Here is a 17,683-nt window from a genome sequence, read left to right on the forward strand (position 1 = left end):
AAATGTTGAAGCTGTTGATGAAGCTTTGCAGAAATTAATTGCTGCTCAGGTCAACAAAGTTGTTGAGGCACTTGTTAACCAGTTACTTGTTGCAACACTCACACCTACTCCAAATAATAACACTTTAGAAAGCCCTTGTTCCGGGCTTGTTAACTCAGACAGCGGTGGAACTCCCAGTGAATCACAGGAGAGAGAACCAGGTAATGTAATTAATTTTGATTTACAAAATTTAGTACTAACCTTGCAGAAACAGCTCAAGGAGTAAAGTAAGCGCATAAAGCATATACTCGGGGTGCCGCCCATAATCAAAGGGGTAGATATGGATAGATATTCACAACAACCCTGGAAGCCAAGTGCTGCTCCACTCCCAATTCCAAAAAAGTTCAAAATGCCTGATATTCCAAAATATGATGGAACAACAGACCCACGAGATCATGTGACTGCATTCACAACTGGCGTAAAAGGCAACGATTTGACTAAGCAGGAGATTGAATCAGTATTAGTCAAAAATTTGGTGAAACGCTTACCAAAGGAGCGCTAACATGGTATTCTCTTTTACCCGAAAATTCTATAAATTCTTTTGCTGAGCTTGCAGATTCTTTCATCAAAGCACACTCGAGTGCTCAAAAAGTAGAGAAAAGAATGGATGATATTTTCAAAATCAAGCAAGGGGACTCAGAACTGCTTAGAGAATTCGTGGACAGATTTTAACGTGAAAGAATAAGATTGCCACGTGTACCTGACAACTGGGCAGCTATAGCTTTCACAAGTAATTTGAATGAAAAAAGCTCGAAAGCTACGAGGAGACTCAAGGAAAGACTTCGAGAATTCCCAGCTACAACGTGGAATGATGTTTATAACAGGTATAGTATGAAGCTGAGGATACTGTTCCACGATTTCAAAAGGAAGAAAAGGTAAGTTCGAGACGTGCGGAGACCGAAAAAAGATCCGGTAAAAATAGGTACGAGCCTTACATGGGACCTGCGGAAAAGGACTCACGGTCAAAGCAGGATAATCAAATGTACGATCACAGATCAAGAAACAGAGAATCAGGTTCTTCATCAAGATTCAGGAATGAGCGAAACAACTATGAGTCCCAAGATAATGCTAGAAATTTAAAAGCGAGACTCGGTGGTTACAACTTCAACGTCAGCACCTCCGAGCTCATAGCTGTTTTGAGAAGCATGAGAGATAAGGTTCGATGGCCAAAGGAAATGAGATCGAATCCAAACAGGGGAAACCCTGACCATTGGTGCGAGTTTCATAATGACCACGGACATAAAACAACAGATTACAGATTTTTACAAAGTAAAGTTGATCATTTATTAAAACAAGGATATTTTACTGAGTTGTTCAGTAAGAAAGGCAAGCAAGCTCACATGAAGAACAGGCAGGAGCCTCCAAAACCACCTTTTCCCAAAAGAACTGTCAACGTTATAAGTGGTGGTGAAGACGTCAATGGTATATCATATACTGCAGCTAACAAAATTTCCAAAGTAACAATTACCCAAGGGAAATGGGTGCGGCATGTTTTAGAGGAAGACAACATTACATTCAATGACGCAGATGCAGATGGCGTATTAACCCCTCATAACGATGCACTGGTAATATCTTTAATTGTACATGATACTAATGTGAAACGAGTTTTGATTGATCCAGGTAGTTCCGTGAACATTATTTTGCTAAGAGTATTACGTGAGATGCAAGCTGAAGATAAAGTGATACCAAAGGCGCATAAAGTGATACCAAAGGCGCATACTCTATCTGGATTTGATAATTCTAGTGTCCTCACGAAAGGAGAGGTAACACTCACCACATTCGCAGAACGAGTCATCAAAGATACAAAGTTCTAGGTGGTAGATATGGAGATGGCTTACAACATGATTCTTGGGAGACTATGGATCTACGAAATGGATGTTGTTCCTTCAACCTAGCGTCAAGTTATTAAATTTCCATCGCCATGGGGAATATGTTAAATTCATGGAGATCAACATACAGCCAGGGCTATCAACTCTGTTGCAGATACAAGCATGAGAAATAAAGGTAAATAGCAATCACAGAAGGCAGTTAAGGACACCACAACACAAACCTCAACTGAACAAGAGCAAACAGATGTAGATTCAAGGCCTGATACCATTCAAGAACCAGAAGAGAACGAAAATATCAGAACAACAATAGATGAATTAGAGCCTGCCGTGTTATTTACTCAATGGCCTAATAAAAAAGTCTATGTTGGAGCCAATCTTAGCCAAGGTATGAGAGGTAAGTTAATTGAATTTTTAAAAACTAACGTGGACTGCTTTGCTTGGTCCCACTCTGACATGACAGGAATACCACCGAAGGTGATGAATCATAAACTAAATGAAGATCCATCATACCCTCCTGTCAAGCAAAAGAAAAAAAAGCAAGGAACTTTCAAGAATCAGGTGATTCAAGAAGAAGTCCAAAAATTGCCAAAAATTGGTTTCATTCGTGAGGTAAAGTATCCTAACTGGTTAACTAACACTGTTGTATTTCCAAAGAAGAACGGTAAGTGGCGGGTTTGTGTAAATTACACAGATCTTAATAAAACCTGCCCTAAAGATTCTTTTCTACTACCACACATAGATCAATTGATTGATGCAACTGCAGGTCATGAACTATTAAGTTTTTTAGATGCATATTCAGGTTATAATCAGATTGAAATGGATTTGGGAGATGAAGAAAAAACTTCATTCATAACAGACAGGGGGACTTACTGTTATAAAGTAATGCCCTTTGGTCTAAAGAATGCAGGTGCAACGTATCAGAGGTTAGTTACCAAAATGTTTCAAGAGCATTTAGGAAAGACTATGGAGGTATATATAGATGATATGCTTGTTAAAACTCAGTATTCAAAAGATCACATATCACACTTATCTGACACATTTTCAATTTTGCACAAATTTAATATGAAGTTAAATCCCGAAAAATGTGTATTTGGCGTTGCATCAGGTAAGTTTTTGGGTTTTCTTGTTTCTAACTGTGGTATTGAAGTGAATCATGCACATATTAAGGCCATTGAAGAAATCTCTGATATACTTTCAAACAAGAAAGAAGTTCAAAGATTAACAGGGAGAATTGTAGCCTTGGGAAGATTCATTTCTAAATCATCAGAGAAGTGTTTTAAATTCTTCTCAGCCCTTAAGAAGAAGGATCATTTTGAATGGAATGAGGAATGTCAACAGGCACTCAGGAATTTGAAAACGTACTTATCAAATCCACCTTTGCTGGCAAAACCAAAGGCTGGGGAAAGACTACTCATTTACCTTGCTGTTTCGGAAGTTGCGGTAAGCGTTGTTTTGGTCCGAGAAGAACAAGGTAAACAATCCCCTATCTATTGTGTTAGTAAATCTTTGTTAAATGCGGAGACGCAGTATTCTCAGTTAGAAAAACTTGCACTTGCATTAATCATGACATCTAGAAAGTTAAGACCTTACTTTTAGTGTCATCATATCGTTGTAGTAACTACCTACCCTTTACGTAATATATTACATAAGCATAAGTTATCAGGTAGGTTAGCTAAGTGGGCAATAGAGTTAAGTGAATACGAAATCACATACCAACCTAGAACTGTTATAAAATCACAAGTGTTAGCTGATTTTAGCCAGGGGATACAATTAGAAGTAGAAAAAGAATTACAGGTATTCAATGGAGCTAATCCGGGAACTTGGACTTTATTCACTGATGGCTCATCTAATGTAAAAGGTGCAGGTTTAGGGATTGTCTTAGTACCACCTATGGGTGAAACCATTCGACAAGCTATTAAATGTCACTCCATAACTAACAATGAAGCGGAGTATGAGGCTGTGATTGCAAGTCTAGAATTGGCACGAGAGCTTGGCATAAATCAGATTATAATCAAGAATGATTCGCAACTCGTGGTTAATCAAATGCTGGGGACTTATACAGCTAGGGAAGCAAGGATGCAACAATACTTAGAAAAGGTACGAGAATTGATAAAGTAATTTTAAACCTGGAAAGTTATACAAATACCAAGGGATGAAAATGTTGAAGCGGACACCCTAGCTAAACTCGCATCTGCAGCTGATGTGGCAAGCGATGCAAACACCTTAGTTATACATTTATTTCATTCAGTTCTCGATCCTGATAAGAATGAGGTAAATTTTAATAATTTAACTTGGGATTGGAGGAACGAGATTGTTGTTTTTTTGCACTATGGTATCGTCCCTGATGATAAGAAAAAAGCTCATGTACTTCGAAAGAAGGCTGCTCGGTATTGCTTAAAGCAAGGCAATTTATATCGTAAAATGTTCGGTGGTTCCTTAGCAAGATGCCTCGGACCTTCGCAAATGGAGTATGTAATGAAAGAAATACACGAGGAACATTGCGCGAATCACGCAGGATGAAGGTCATTGGTAAGAATCTTAATTAGGGCAGGTTAATACTGGCCTAAAATGGAAGAGAAGCAGAAAGTTTCGTGGCCAAATGTGATAAATGTCAAAGGTACGGTAACAATATGCATAGACCTGCGGAGTTATTATATCTAGTCATTGTTCCATGGCCATTTATAAAATGGGGAATGGATATCGTGGGTCCATTACCACAAGCAAAATGATAGGTAAAGTTTCTGCTCGTACTCACTGATTATTTTACTAAATGGGTGGAGGCAGGAGCATTTAAACAGGTGCGAGAAAAGGAAGTCAAAGATTTTATTTGGTGGAATATCATATGCCGATTCGGTGTACCAAAGGAGATCGTGTTTGATAATAGCCCTCATTTATTGGAGCTCAAATCACGGAATTCTTTCAAAGTTGGCAAATTAAAAGGATTACGTCTACACCTTATCATCTGGTGGGTAATGGGCAAGCAGAATCAAGGAATAAGGTTATTATCAATAATTTAAAGAAACGATTAGAGGAATCAAAAGGTAACTGGCCTGCAGTGTTACTTGGAGTTTTATGGGCATATCGCACAACTGCAAAAACAAGTACAGGAGAAACACCATTTTCATTGGTTTATGGAGCTAAGGCTTTAATTCTAGTTGAGATAGGGAAACCAAGGACACGGTTCACACAGGCGACACAAGAATCTAATGACGAGGAGATGCAGGTCAATCTAGATTTACTCGAGGGGAGGAGAGAAGATGCATTAATAAGAATGGCAGCACAAAAGCAAGTCATAGAACGATATTACAACCGAAAAGCACGCCTCAGATTCTTCAAAGTGGGGGACTTCGTGCTTAAAAAGGGTTTTCAATCTACAAAGGCAGCTAACACGGGTAAATTAAGTCCAACATGGGAAGGACCCTATAGAGTTCGTGATATTACAGGAAAGGGAGCATATGAACTGGAGACAATGGATGGCAAGATACTACCTTCACATTGGAATGCTGTTCATTTGAAGAGATACTATTTCTAAGGAATACCCACGGTCAGGTATCACCATTTTAAATTTAATTTTTGAATTGTTAAAATTTTACTAACGATTTTAGATGATAGGCAAAAAGCTAACCCGTACTAAATGATGAGTTACGACCTGTAAGACACACAGAATAACCTAAAATTCATGGCCTAGGGTTACAATTATTCTGATAGAAATTCAAACGGGTTAAGCAGTCTTCATCTATAATCGCACCTCCGAGTCTCGTATGTTTTTCCATTTTAGGAAAAGGACCAAATGAGAGAAACTATCAAGTGCTCGAGGCTTCATACTTCAACACTCAAACACTTGGGGACTACATAATATACACAGACATGTGTATAAAGAAGGAAAAGAAGATTGAGGAAAAATCAAGCCTAAAAGAGTCAAGTGCAGAGTAAAAGTCACAAAGTCATGAGATGGAGCCACGAGCTAAGGCCAAAGAAAAACCTTATTATAGTTAGGGTAAAGGCTATGTACTAAAACGGGTTATAAGGAAAAACCCCGTGTCTATTATTCTTCTTTTGTAAAAATCTATTACAAGAAAAACAGTTACGAAAAAGTTATAGATGCAATTCAAATACATGTAAAGTATTATTCAAAACTTGTCAAAGTTATTTCAAAGAAACATGTGTGTTCCTATTTCTTTTATCGTATGATAACACCATTATGAAGTTGAGACGTCTTCTTCATTAAGTGTTAAAATATAAAAGGGTCCTCTTTTATAAAACTCATGTTTAAATTAGTTAGTCATGAGATTAACAGAAGCATTTTCGAAGAACAAAAATGCAAATTATTCTATAAGTCCTTAAAAATAAAGGCAAGAATAAAGCAGACAGAAGTTTAAGATAATAACATGAAAAACTTCTTAATACTTAAAAACTGAAGACTAAGTACGAACTTAGTCATAAAACTATGAAATTGTTTATACAAATTGCCCCATAAAAGACTTGGGGACTTGCGTTTCCAAAACCAACCCTCAAATGAAGCTAAGGGTTTGATTATAATTTTCCAAAATAAAATCAAAAACAAAATCATTCAAATGATTAAAACGGGTCACTGAGAAGTTTGTGGAACTGAAGTAGGAGCATCAATAGCAGCGAGCTAAATTTGGGCAGGTGCATCAACAGATGCAGTTTCAACTTGGCTTGCAGCAACAGGCTCGATTGGACTTGAAAGAGTTGGGATACCCGTATCAGCTTTAACATTCACGGGAGCTTCAACCACGGGAGAAGGGAAGTCCTGTGTTTGCTGAGCTTTTTCAATGGTTTCATTGATCTTAGCTAACTCCGACTCCAGGTTGAAGTTTTCTTGACCAACTTCAATTAGGGTATCACGACGTGAATTCAAAATGCCCAACTTACTTTAACAGCGGATTTTTCTTTAAGGATCTCATAATCCTTTTCCCAATCAGCAATCTCATTCTTTAGCTCTTCATTTTCTGCCAAGGCGGAGTTATAAGAAGCTTTGAAGAGAGGCATGGGAGCTCTCTAAAGCACGCACCTTATCAGCAGAGACTCGAAGGTCTTCTTGTGCTTGAGTTAAGCTTTGCACGAGCTTCCCAGTGTAAACTTGTTTTTGACTCAAAAGAGTCTTCAACTCTTTGTTCTCTTCACTAGCCTTAGATAGTTGCTCGGAGAAGGAGGATTCGAGACGTTCTTTTTCTTTTTCTGCTTGGCTTGAGGAAGCTTTTACAACCGCTAACTCTGAAGTTAAAGCCCGCACCTGCTGCTCTAAGGTAATCTTGCTCTCCTGTAAATCTTCCATAGCAATTTGTGCACTCTCAAATTGTTCCTTCCAATTGATAGCCTCCAACTGAGAATCACGTGCTATCTTCTCTGAATCACGTGCTACCTTCTCCAAGAGGGGGATTCTGTTCATCATTTCTGTGTCGATAAGATTGGCCTAAAAAGGAAGGGAATTAAGAATCCCAAAGATAAAAAAATTTACAAAGTAAAGAAGGGAGAGAAGGAAAATACCTTCAAAGTGGCATGCACGATATCATTTATTAGAGTCAGGGAACTATGGCTCTCCAGCTTTGCTTTTTCAATTGGGCCAATTAAAGGCTCCAGCCATACATCTGCCTGACCTGACTTCCTCAAAAGGTTGTTATCAGCAGGAACTTCAATAGTTACCCTCCTCATAGCGGCACTTCTACTTGAAGAGCCCACTTCCGTATGATGAACGATAGGAGGGAGAAGTGTCAAAAGAGGAGCGGTAGAAGAAGTGAAAACAGTAGAAGAAGGAATAGAAACATTTGGGGCTGGTAAGGAAGGAATCACAGGCACGGGAGTTGAAAAAGAAGATAAGGGTATTTCATCTAAAACAGGCCCTAAATTTCCACTACCAAAACCACTAATGAAAAGTTGATCAATAAACTCACGGGTATCATGAGGAGTGACGTCATCGTCAGGAATTACTACTAGGGTTTCAACAAGTTCGGTAAGAGAAACAGAAAGATGAGGGGAAACTTCAGCTTCGTCATCAGAGACGATGCGTCTCCTAGCTCGTGGCCTCGTCACCAGGGAGCCCCCATCTTCCTCTTCTTCAGAGTCTTTCTCTTCAACAACTTTCCTTTTCGCAGAAGAAGAACCCAAGACTATTTCTCGGGCTCTTTCTAAAAAGATACGGGTCCCCGAAGGAGTAAGGGTTCCCGAAGAGACACGAGAGGCCGCAACTGCTTCAACAGTAACTCCTCGAATAGCAAATCCTGATAAAAAGAAGGATGGGAGTTAGAGCAATAAAGAAAAATATATATATGCGTGAAAGATGAAATAAAAACTCTTACCATGAGTCTTTACTTTCCAACTGTAACGGTTAGAAAGTGTTCTCCAAGACCTACCATCTATTGGTGCGGTCTTTAGCAATTTATCTACCCAACCACGGAAATTGGGAATATCCTCCACAACTCCCATGGTTGCTAAAAAAGGGGCAAAATTAGAGAAGTTAATAAACTTGAAGAAAAAAGGCACGAGAAGGATAAAAGACTTACGTGCAAAATTCCACTTCTTAGGGAAGGGAACGTTATCCTCTCCCACTAAGCCAACAATGGGGACACCAACAAACCGGGCATACCAGCCACGGTCCTTGTCATCTTCAGGGCTCACCAAAACCCTCTTACTCTTGGCCACTAGGGTAAAAACGCCGTTACAGAAAAACCTACGGGAGTAAATATGAATCAGGTGAGGGAAAGTAAAGGAAACATCAGCCATATTGGTTAAATGCCTCAAACAGGCAACAACCCTCCATATGATTGGGCCAATTTGACCCAAACAGACATTAAAGAAACGGCAAAATTCAAGAATGACTGGGTCAATAGCTGGTTTGAACCCTAAAGTGAAAGGGTATGTATAAACAAAAGAGAACCCAGTCAAGTAAGAAGTAATTCTCTGATTTGGATTAGAGATAATAATAGAAAAATCATTACTCTAATAGCAGTCTTTGCGAACTACATGAGTCAAAACTTCTGTAATTTGAGTGGGGTAAGCATCAACACGATCTAAAGCGGAAACCTGGTTTCTAAGAGCTTCCCTATCATGGTAAAAATATAGTTCTGCAGGGACTATCTCCTCTACTAAAGGCTCACGTAATGGTTCAGAAAGTTCTTTACCCCTAGAAGAAGATTTGTGAGAAAGGGAACCTCTGGTTCTAAAAGAAGGACCAGAACTAGGAGAAGGTATAAACGAACCACCACCACGAGTAGACCCTAAGCTACGAAGCATACCTCCCCTTATATGCCTAATGGGGGCATTGACTGAGATTTGAGGAATTAAGTGTTCAATAAGCTTTATGTGGTAAAAGACAAGGAAAGAAGTTATATTTATATTAATAAGCAACCGCCAAAGGTAAAAGTGCAGTGATGGAAGGATTATAATAATGATAACTAGCACTTCGTGAATAGTGGAGCCGTAAAAAAGCCTTGAAAAGGGCTGCAAAACTGCAGAACCAATAGAAAAATGACATGTGTACGGAGCATTAAATGGAAGCGATAATTGAAGCGTCAATTTTGTCATAGTATTAATGGTGACAAAAATTCTCTTTTAATGAAATCCACTTCCCAAATATTCAACTGATGAATAAATGGAAAGTGGGGGGACTATCTGTATTGGAAAAAATTGTATTTAAAGGTGACGTGTCGAGACACGTAGACTGGTCAAATGGTCAAAGAATTACAACTAGCCAAGAGGCACGAGTTGCAACAGATACGAGAAAATGGCAGAGGAAGAGGCACAGGCAGTTATTCAAATAACTCAGCGCCTGTACCTATCTAAGTCATTTATGTCCGAGAATCAAAAGGAATGAACCTGACAATAGAAAAGAGTACAGATATGGTATTTAATAGGCATTAAATGTGGAATACGTTAGAGAATTTGTATTGAATGTAATAATTATGTAACGTAGCATTCAATGTCTTTAATTACTCGTATAGCCTCATTATGATTTGGGCAAAACGTATATCTCCAAGATATCTATAAAAGGGAGATATCTGATCAATTGTAAGGACATGAAACACTATTGGAATAAACTTTGGTTTACTTGTTTTTCTCTTGATTACTCTCTTACTACCTAAATTACTTTCTTTTATACATTCTTTTGATTATCATCAACCTGTATTCTTGTAAATTCTAGCTTTGACTAAAATTTCATTTTTTGGTTAAACACTTGCCTATGAGAAGAAGTTTCATGAGACTTCTTATTTGTTGTAGATTTTCCGCCTAGTGGAACCAAATAATGAAACTTCTTATTAGTTACTAGCTTATTTCTTTGAGGTTTAAAGCAGAGCTTATTGTAATTCAACTTCTTTGTAGATATTAATTAGTGAACATCGTAGCTTGTTTTAGGCGCGATTAATAAATTATCGTTGTCATGGGTACGATTCTCGTGGCATGGTCATGATACGTAAATTCCATTCGGGTGTGCATTTCATGTAACCCGACCATAATTTCGAGCATTAATAATAAAAAAAATGTCGCAAATCATGGGTGCATTTCATGTAGCGTGATTTGCAATGTGTTCCAAAATGGCAAGTGTACGACAATCATGACTTGTTCCACAAATAATCCCCTAAATAATTAAAAGCGGCTTTAAAAGGTTAAAATGCACAATAGGTTTAAAACATATAATTAATCAGATAATTAGGCCAATTATTAATAGTTGAGCGACCGTGCTAAAACCACGGAACCCGGGAGTACCTAACACCTTCTCTGGGTTAACAAAATTCCTTACCCAAATTTCTGTGTTTGCAGACCATAAATAAGAGTCAATTTCCTCGATTTGGGATTTAAAATAAACCAGTGACTTGGGACACCATAAATATTCCAAGTGGCAACTCTGAAATTAAATAAATAATCCCTTTCAATTTATGTCACTTTAATTGGAAAAACTCCCTTATACCCTTTCGGGTGGAAAAAGGAAGTGTGACAGCTCTGGCAACTCTGCTGGGGATAAGAATCCAGAATCTCTGGTTCAGGGTTCAAGAATTCGAGCTTGGAATAATTGTTATAGTTGTCTTTCATTTATTATCTGATTTTTACGTGTTTGAGCCTAGTGTGCTAATTGCCGCTTTTTGCCGCTTTGATATTCTGTGAACTATTTATAAACTGCTACGAAACCCTCTTCTCTCTGAGTCTTCTAAATCTTTTGGGAGCGTGTGCTTCGCGTGGCTTCTTTTCTGCTAGAGTCATATCCTAATTTTAGAACGAGGTTCGGACAAGTTGCAAAGCCGGTAAAGCTTCTGTATTCCCGATACGCTCCCCCCCATTGGCTCGAGTTGTTCGATTGGGTAAGCCAGGTCTAGAACAATATACCCAGGTTTTAAACCTAGAATAACATAGCCTCATGCCAAATCCCTAGTAGGAACGCTTATTTGCATCACGTGACTTTGGGGACTCAACACAGGGGTTGAGTCCGTCTAGGACAAGTGTACCCAAATTAAAAGACCACACGGATGCATCTTACGTGCTACTTGCGTATCTATTTTGTTTCGGCTTCCATGTTGACTGACTTCTAGAATAGGGAAAGAAATGAAAAAAAAAAGAGAAAAAGAAAAAGAAAAAGAAAAAGAGAAAAAACAAGAGCGAGTAGTAGGTATTTGAAAAAATTTGAAAACAAGAAAGTAAGTCAATGTTTTCAAAAATCATGTTTCCTCTGTTCCGTCAAAACTGACCGAACTACGCGGGTCTGATTCTCATTGGATTTGAGATACGTATGCAAACCTCATTACTTCCTTCTTTAGAAAGTCTTTCTTTTAGACCCCAATTTTTAAAAATAAAAGAAAAATTCTTTTTACCTCTCTCAAAATCCAAAAATATTTTCATTGTTCTTTCGAAAATTCAAAAGAAAATTCAAGATTCAAAAAATATTTTCTCTTTTCTTTCGAAGTATTTCTTTCATAAATTCAAAGTAAAAATTCAAAAATCCAAAAATATTTTCTTTCTTCTTTAAAAGTTTTTCTTTCGAAATTTCAAAAGAAAAAATCAAAAATATTTTCTTTCTTCTTTGTAAGTCTTTCTTCTGAAAATTAATTAAAAAGGGAAAAAAAAGAAAATTCAAAATCCAAAAAAAAATTTAGTTTATTTCCTTTATCCCTAATCTTCCCGAACTACGCAAGATCTAATTCATGTTTCCACATGATACGTAGGCAACCCACATCAAGTTCGATCAACCATTAAAAAAATGATGATGATAATAAGGACCGACTGAGTCCATTCTAACACGTCTTTTATTATTAAATTGTGACGAAAGTTTAAGGTGGTCAGTTTATGGTAAGCTGGCAACACAAAATCCAAAGGAAAAATGACAACTCACATCGAAGTTGTTGCAAGCAGTCATAAGACTCAGGGTTAGAGGGTTCAACAAGAGTCTAATGTGGTTGAGGAAAATAGAGTACTGAAACAAAAAATGACTGAAATGTGTCAAGTGTGGGCCAATGGCCAAGGACCGCCCTTCTCTATTCCTGGTTTCCCAGAGTTCACACTCATCTCGACTACTACCATTCCGGTCTCATTATCTGATCAATCCTATCCACCTAGGTTCAGTCCTTATCCCAACTGTACGACTATAGTTGGAACTTCTGTTGCATGCTCTCAAAGTTTGCCATTTACAACCAATCAGACAACCACTACTATTATGCTTGTCTTCACCATCCCACAACTGACAGTGGTGTAGAGGAAAACTCATGAGTCACAGTTTGCTACCTAGCAAGAACAATCCCACTCTCCTGAGTACCATTCGTACCTATTTGATCTTCCTGCAAAGATTGAGAAGCCTGCCTGAAAGATGGCACAAAAATAAATGACCCAAAGAGTGAAAAGCTTAGAACAACAGTTGAAAAATATGCAAGGGTTGGCAGGTCAGAAGATATTGCCTTCAAGGTTCTATGTATGTTCCTCGATGTCCACTTGCCGCCTGGTTTCAAGAATCCCAAATTTGAAAAGTATGATGGACATGGAGACCCCATAGCCCACCTAAAAAGGTATTGCAATTAACTAAGAGGTGCAGGAAGAAATGAAGAATTGCTAATAGTTTATTTTGGAGAAAGCCTTACGGGTGTAACCTCCGAATGTTTTATGGATCAAGACATATCTCGCTGGTATATCTGGGATGACATGGCACAGGCCTTTGTCAAACAGTTCCAATACAACATTGACATCACCCCAGACCGCAATTCCCTTTCAAACCTGAAGAAGAAACCAACTGAGAGTTTCAAGGAATATGCCATTAAATGGATAGAGCAAGCGGCTAGAGTTAAGCTACCTATGGATGACCATGAGTTAATCACTGTCTTTCTTCAGGCTCAAGATCCAGATTATTTCTAAATCATAATGTCCACAGTGGGCAAATCCTTCTCGGAAGCAATCAAAATGGGGGAAATGGTTCATAATGGCCTTAAGACAGGAAGAATTATAAGTCAAGCAGTTCTCAAAGCCGCAACTCAGACTCTCCAGATTGAATATGATAATTTTTGTGACACGAATGAGAAGGATGAAGAAACTATAATGATATCAGGGTCGAGAAGAGGTCCTAGGAGAACATCTCGAAGGTTTGAGCAACTTCATCAGGTTTCCCCTGACTCCCCTGAGCACTATTATCCACCTCAGAACTCACAATACTCTGTTGCTCCACCTCAATATATTGTCCAGCCACCAAATCACCCAAGAAGGCGAGCACGAGCATAACAAAATCTCCACCAGCCTCCAAAAAAATTTTAAGTGCCCTATAACCCACATCTAAGCCAGGGGTATAAAGGGGAAAATAGATTGAAAGATAATTTTACACAAATAGGAGAGTCCGATACAAGCCTGTTTGATAAATTAAAGCATTATGACATGATTGCACCTATTCCTCCAAATCATGTGGACCCACGTGCAAGAATCTTTGACCCTTCTAAAAAGAGTGAATACAATTCCAATGCCTAGGGGCACAATGTTGAAAGCTATCGGGATTTGAAAAGAGAAATAGAAAGAATGATCCAGGAAAAACTGATTGTGATCCAAGACAGTGACACCCAGAATATCACGCAGAATCATTTACCTGCACATGATGATGCACACTTTGTGGGGATGGTGCCTGGTGACATGTAGTATGAGAATCCTCTCGGGAACTTGACGATTGAAATTGGATAAGGCCATGGTGATTGAGATGAGCAAATTTGTGGCTAAATGTCAAGTTTAGCAATTGAAAAGTCATTCTCTCCTCACTAGGAAGGAATCTTGGTAGCTTGTTTTGATGTTTTTTCTATTATCTGGGTTATTTCAAGGTTGTGATCCAGATTTTATTTGTTTCATTGAGTCAAACCCTTCTATCCCTCTATTTTATTTGTGTGAGTCTTGCCTGTCTATTTTGTTGCTATTTTCATTAGCTGGGTTATTTTAGGATTGTAACTCGGATTTTAGGTTGTTTGCCTTGTTGTTTACTCAATAAAATACAGTTGTTCTTTTGTGTCATTCCATTGTTAATTATTTTCCCGCTAGTTTTAGTGATATGACATGCATGCGAAATTTTTAGCCAGATATTAGAAAATTGATTTAAGCTTGAATTGGACAACTGAGAAAAATACACTTTTGAGGATGAAAAAGAGTTGAAATACCTTAGAATTAAGCACGAGTAAAATTCAAATGGAACTAGAATAGTCATACCCGTGGAGGTTAAGAATCTTTACCTTCAAAATTATTGTGAAGATCGGGTTGAGAAAGAATCAATTGAAGTTTGTTGGAAAGTTTGACATTAAGGGATGGAAAGTGTCTTGTGACCATGACACACCAAGAAGACAACATGTTCGTCAATGTTGTGATCGCGAATAGTTACTATATTTGGCATTCTTGAGGCTGGGAGCTCCTTTTTCTGCTATCCAAACACTTTATATCATTCGCTACCCCTTTTGAGCCCGTGTTATTTTCTTTGACCACCCTCTTTTGGAATCAAGTTTAGAGTCAAGAGTAAAAAAAAGAAAAAAAAAGTCCATGTCCCAAGAGTACAAACTGGGGCAATTCTTAAAAAGTTCAAGTAAAAAAAATGAAGAAGAAAAGAACTGGCAAAGGTCCATGCTCCCAGAAAATAGAAGCTGGGGCAACTTATTTTGAAAACAACAAAAAAAAAACAAAAAAAAAGAAAGAAAGATGAAAAAAAAAGTTAGGTCAGATGTTTGAACTACAATCGACCTAATTCTTTAAAAAAAGAATACGTAGGCAGCCTTACGGTTCGGTCCAACCAAATAAGAATTCAAAGAAAAAGAAAGAAAAAGTTCCAAAAAATCCCCAATAGTTGAAGCTGGGGAAAGATTTTATTTCATTTTTAAAAGAGTCGATCACAAGAGTTGTATGTATACAACCTCGTCATCTTTAGTCTATTTTGAGCCTTCATGTCGGCCTTTCTTCCTACCCATATCCAAAAGCCTTCCAAATAAAGACCTCCAAATCAACCTTCAAGAATGACAAGAGATGCATGCAATGAGCAACAGTTTTCATGGGACATAGACCACTGTCAGGTTGCTCACACAAGAAAGCAAAAGAAAAAGAAAATGAGAGTCTTACTAGTGAAAACCCTCACGGGCACTGTAAGGCGACGGTAAGCAGAGATGAATAAATGAGAGAGACTTGTTAGTGAAAACTTCTCGGTGCACCACTAGTCGAAAGTGAGTCATGAAGTCGATGCAAAGGATTGGCACGAACAAGCTCGACTTCAAAGGTCCTAGGAATGGTAAAAGGAAAGTTTGGTCAGTTTGATAGATCGGCAGTTAAGTCCAAAATGCATGTCATGATCATTAAGGCTAGTTATTGAAGAAAAAACTCTTTCTTCTGTCCTTCCGACAAGGGCATTTCTTGTTAATACTTGTTTCTTTGCATCATTGTGTCCTTCACTCTGAGTCAGTCCTGTCAAAACAAGCAAGAAAAAATTTTAAAATTTGCTAGCAACTTTTCAGTTGCACAAAGTAAATTTGGCCAGCACACTCAGTTGTTATAGTCAATATGCCTTGAGGATTCAGGCAAAGGCTCCCCCCAAAAGACCCTTGTCAGTCTACTTGGCGCAAGCAAAGATAACTTGTGGTTCTCTCTGACAGACAAATTGCTCAAAAGTAGGAAGTCATTCAAGATATTAGAAAAGGTCACCTGAGCAAAGATCTCCAGTTGGGATAAGGCTGATTGAGACACAAATACAAATGGTAATGGGTGTGAAACAATCAGGGTTGATGCAGAGTAAAAGTCTCTTGAAACCTACTCAAGTTGATTGAGCAAAAGTCAAAGCTGCCCAAGGACTCAAGGCCACAAACCGACCACCACTTTTAAAACTGACAAAATTTTTTGAACCAGAAATAAAGAAGTGCAAGGAAAGTGGTTCAAAACAAAAAAAAAAGAAAAAAAAGAAGAGAAGAGAAGAGCCGACAAAGGGAAGTTTCTTAAATCATGCATTTGTTTTGTTTTGCTAGTGTACATAAAATCTTATCATTGCTCCTCACATTTTTCCTCCTAAGATAAAAAGTCCTAGTCTAATGGATTTTCTCCCAATAAAAATCTTAGTCTGATGAATTTTTCTCCTAATATAGAAGACCTAGTCTGATGAACTTTCTCCTAGGATAGAAATCTTAGTCTGATGAATCTTTCTCCTAAGATAACAAAAAAAATACCAAGTCTGATGAATCTTTCTCCTAGGATAAACGTCTTAGTCTGATATATGTTTCTCCTAAGATAACAAAAAAAATACTTAGTCTGATGAATCTTTCTCCTAGAATCGAAATCTTAGTCCGATGAATCTTTCTCCTAGGACAAACATTTTAGTCTGATGAATCTTTCTCCTTAGATAGAAGACCTAGTCTGATAAACTTTCTTCTAGGATAGAAATCTTAGTCTAATGAATCTTTCTCCTAAGATAACAAAAAAAACTAGTCTGATGAATCTTTTTCCTAGAATCGAAATCTTAGTCTTACGAATCTTTCTCTTAAGATAAGAAACCTATTCTGATAAATCTTTTTCCTAGGATAAACATCTTAGTCTGATGAATCTTTCTCCTAAGATAAGAAATCTAGTCTGATAAATCTTTCTCCTAGGATAAACATCTTAGTCTGATGAATCTTTCTCCTAAGATAATAAATTAGAAAATCTAGTCTGATGAATTTTCTCTTAAGAAATTAAAAAAAAAAAAAAGAAGAAGAAAAGAGGATGTCTCGATTTAAAAAAAGTATTTGTTCATGCCTTTGAAAAAAAAAGCGTTGGGGCAATTTGTTTAAAAGAATGATTTTCTCAAAAGAAAAAAAAATGAAAATGAATGAAATTGATTTTTCTCAAAAAAAAAATCCTTCTTAGTTCATTTTAGCATAGGTACACAATTTAGTAGTCTAACTTTTCAAGATAGGGTCCCACTCCCTAGTGGATGCCAGCATAACTTGGTAATCTTTTCCAGCATAGGGTCCCACTCCCTAGTTGATGCCAGCATAACCTGGTAATTTTTTCCCTAACATAGGGTCCCACTCCTTAATTGATGTCAGCATAACCTGATAATCTTTTCAACTTAGGGCCTCCAATCCCTAGTTTATTTTATTTTAGATATAGGGTTTCCACTCCCTAATCTCTTTTTCCCAAGGATACACAATCCTGACTTTTATTGCTTTCAATAAAGAAGTAATTTAGAATTTTGTTAAAATAACTCACGAAATTTTCCTAGTAAAAATTGGAGCAGAAAAATTTTGTTTCGTTTGTTTGTTTTAGTGTCTGAGCAGGTTTTACCTCGAGGCACGGGGTTCGAGACGACCAAAAGAAGGAGTCTCAATCCAGAATAAAAGGAAAAAGAA

Source organism: Nicotiana sylvestris, chromosome 9 (genome assembly GCF_000393655.2).
Source record: "Nicotiana sylvestris chromosome 9, ASM39365v2, whole genome shotgun sequence".
NCBI classification, from domain to species: Eukaryota; Viridiplantae; Streptophyta; class Magnoliopsida; order Solanales; family Solanaceae; genus Nicotiana; species Nicotiana sylvestris.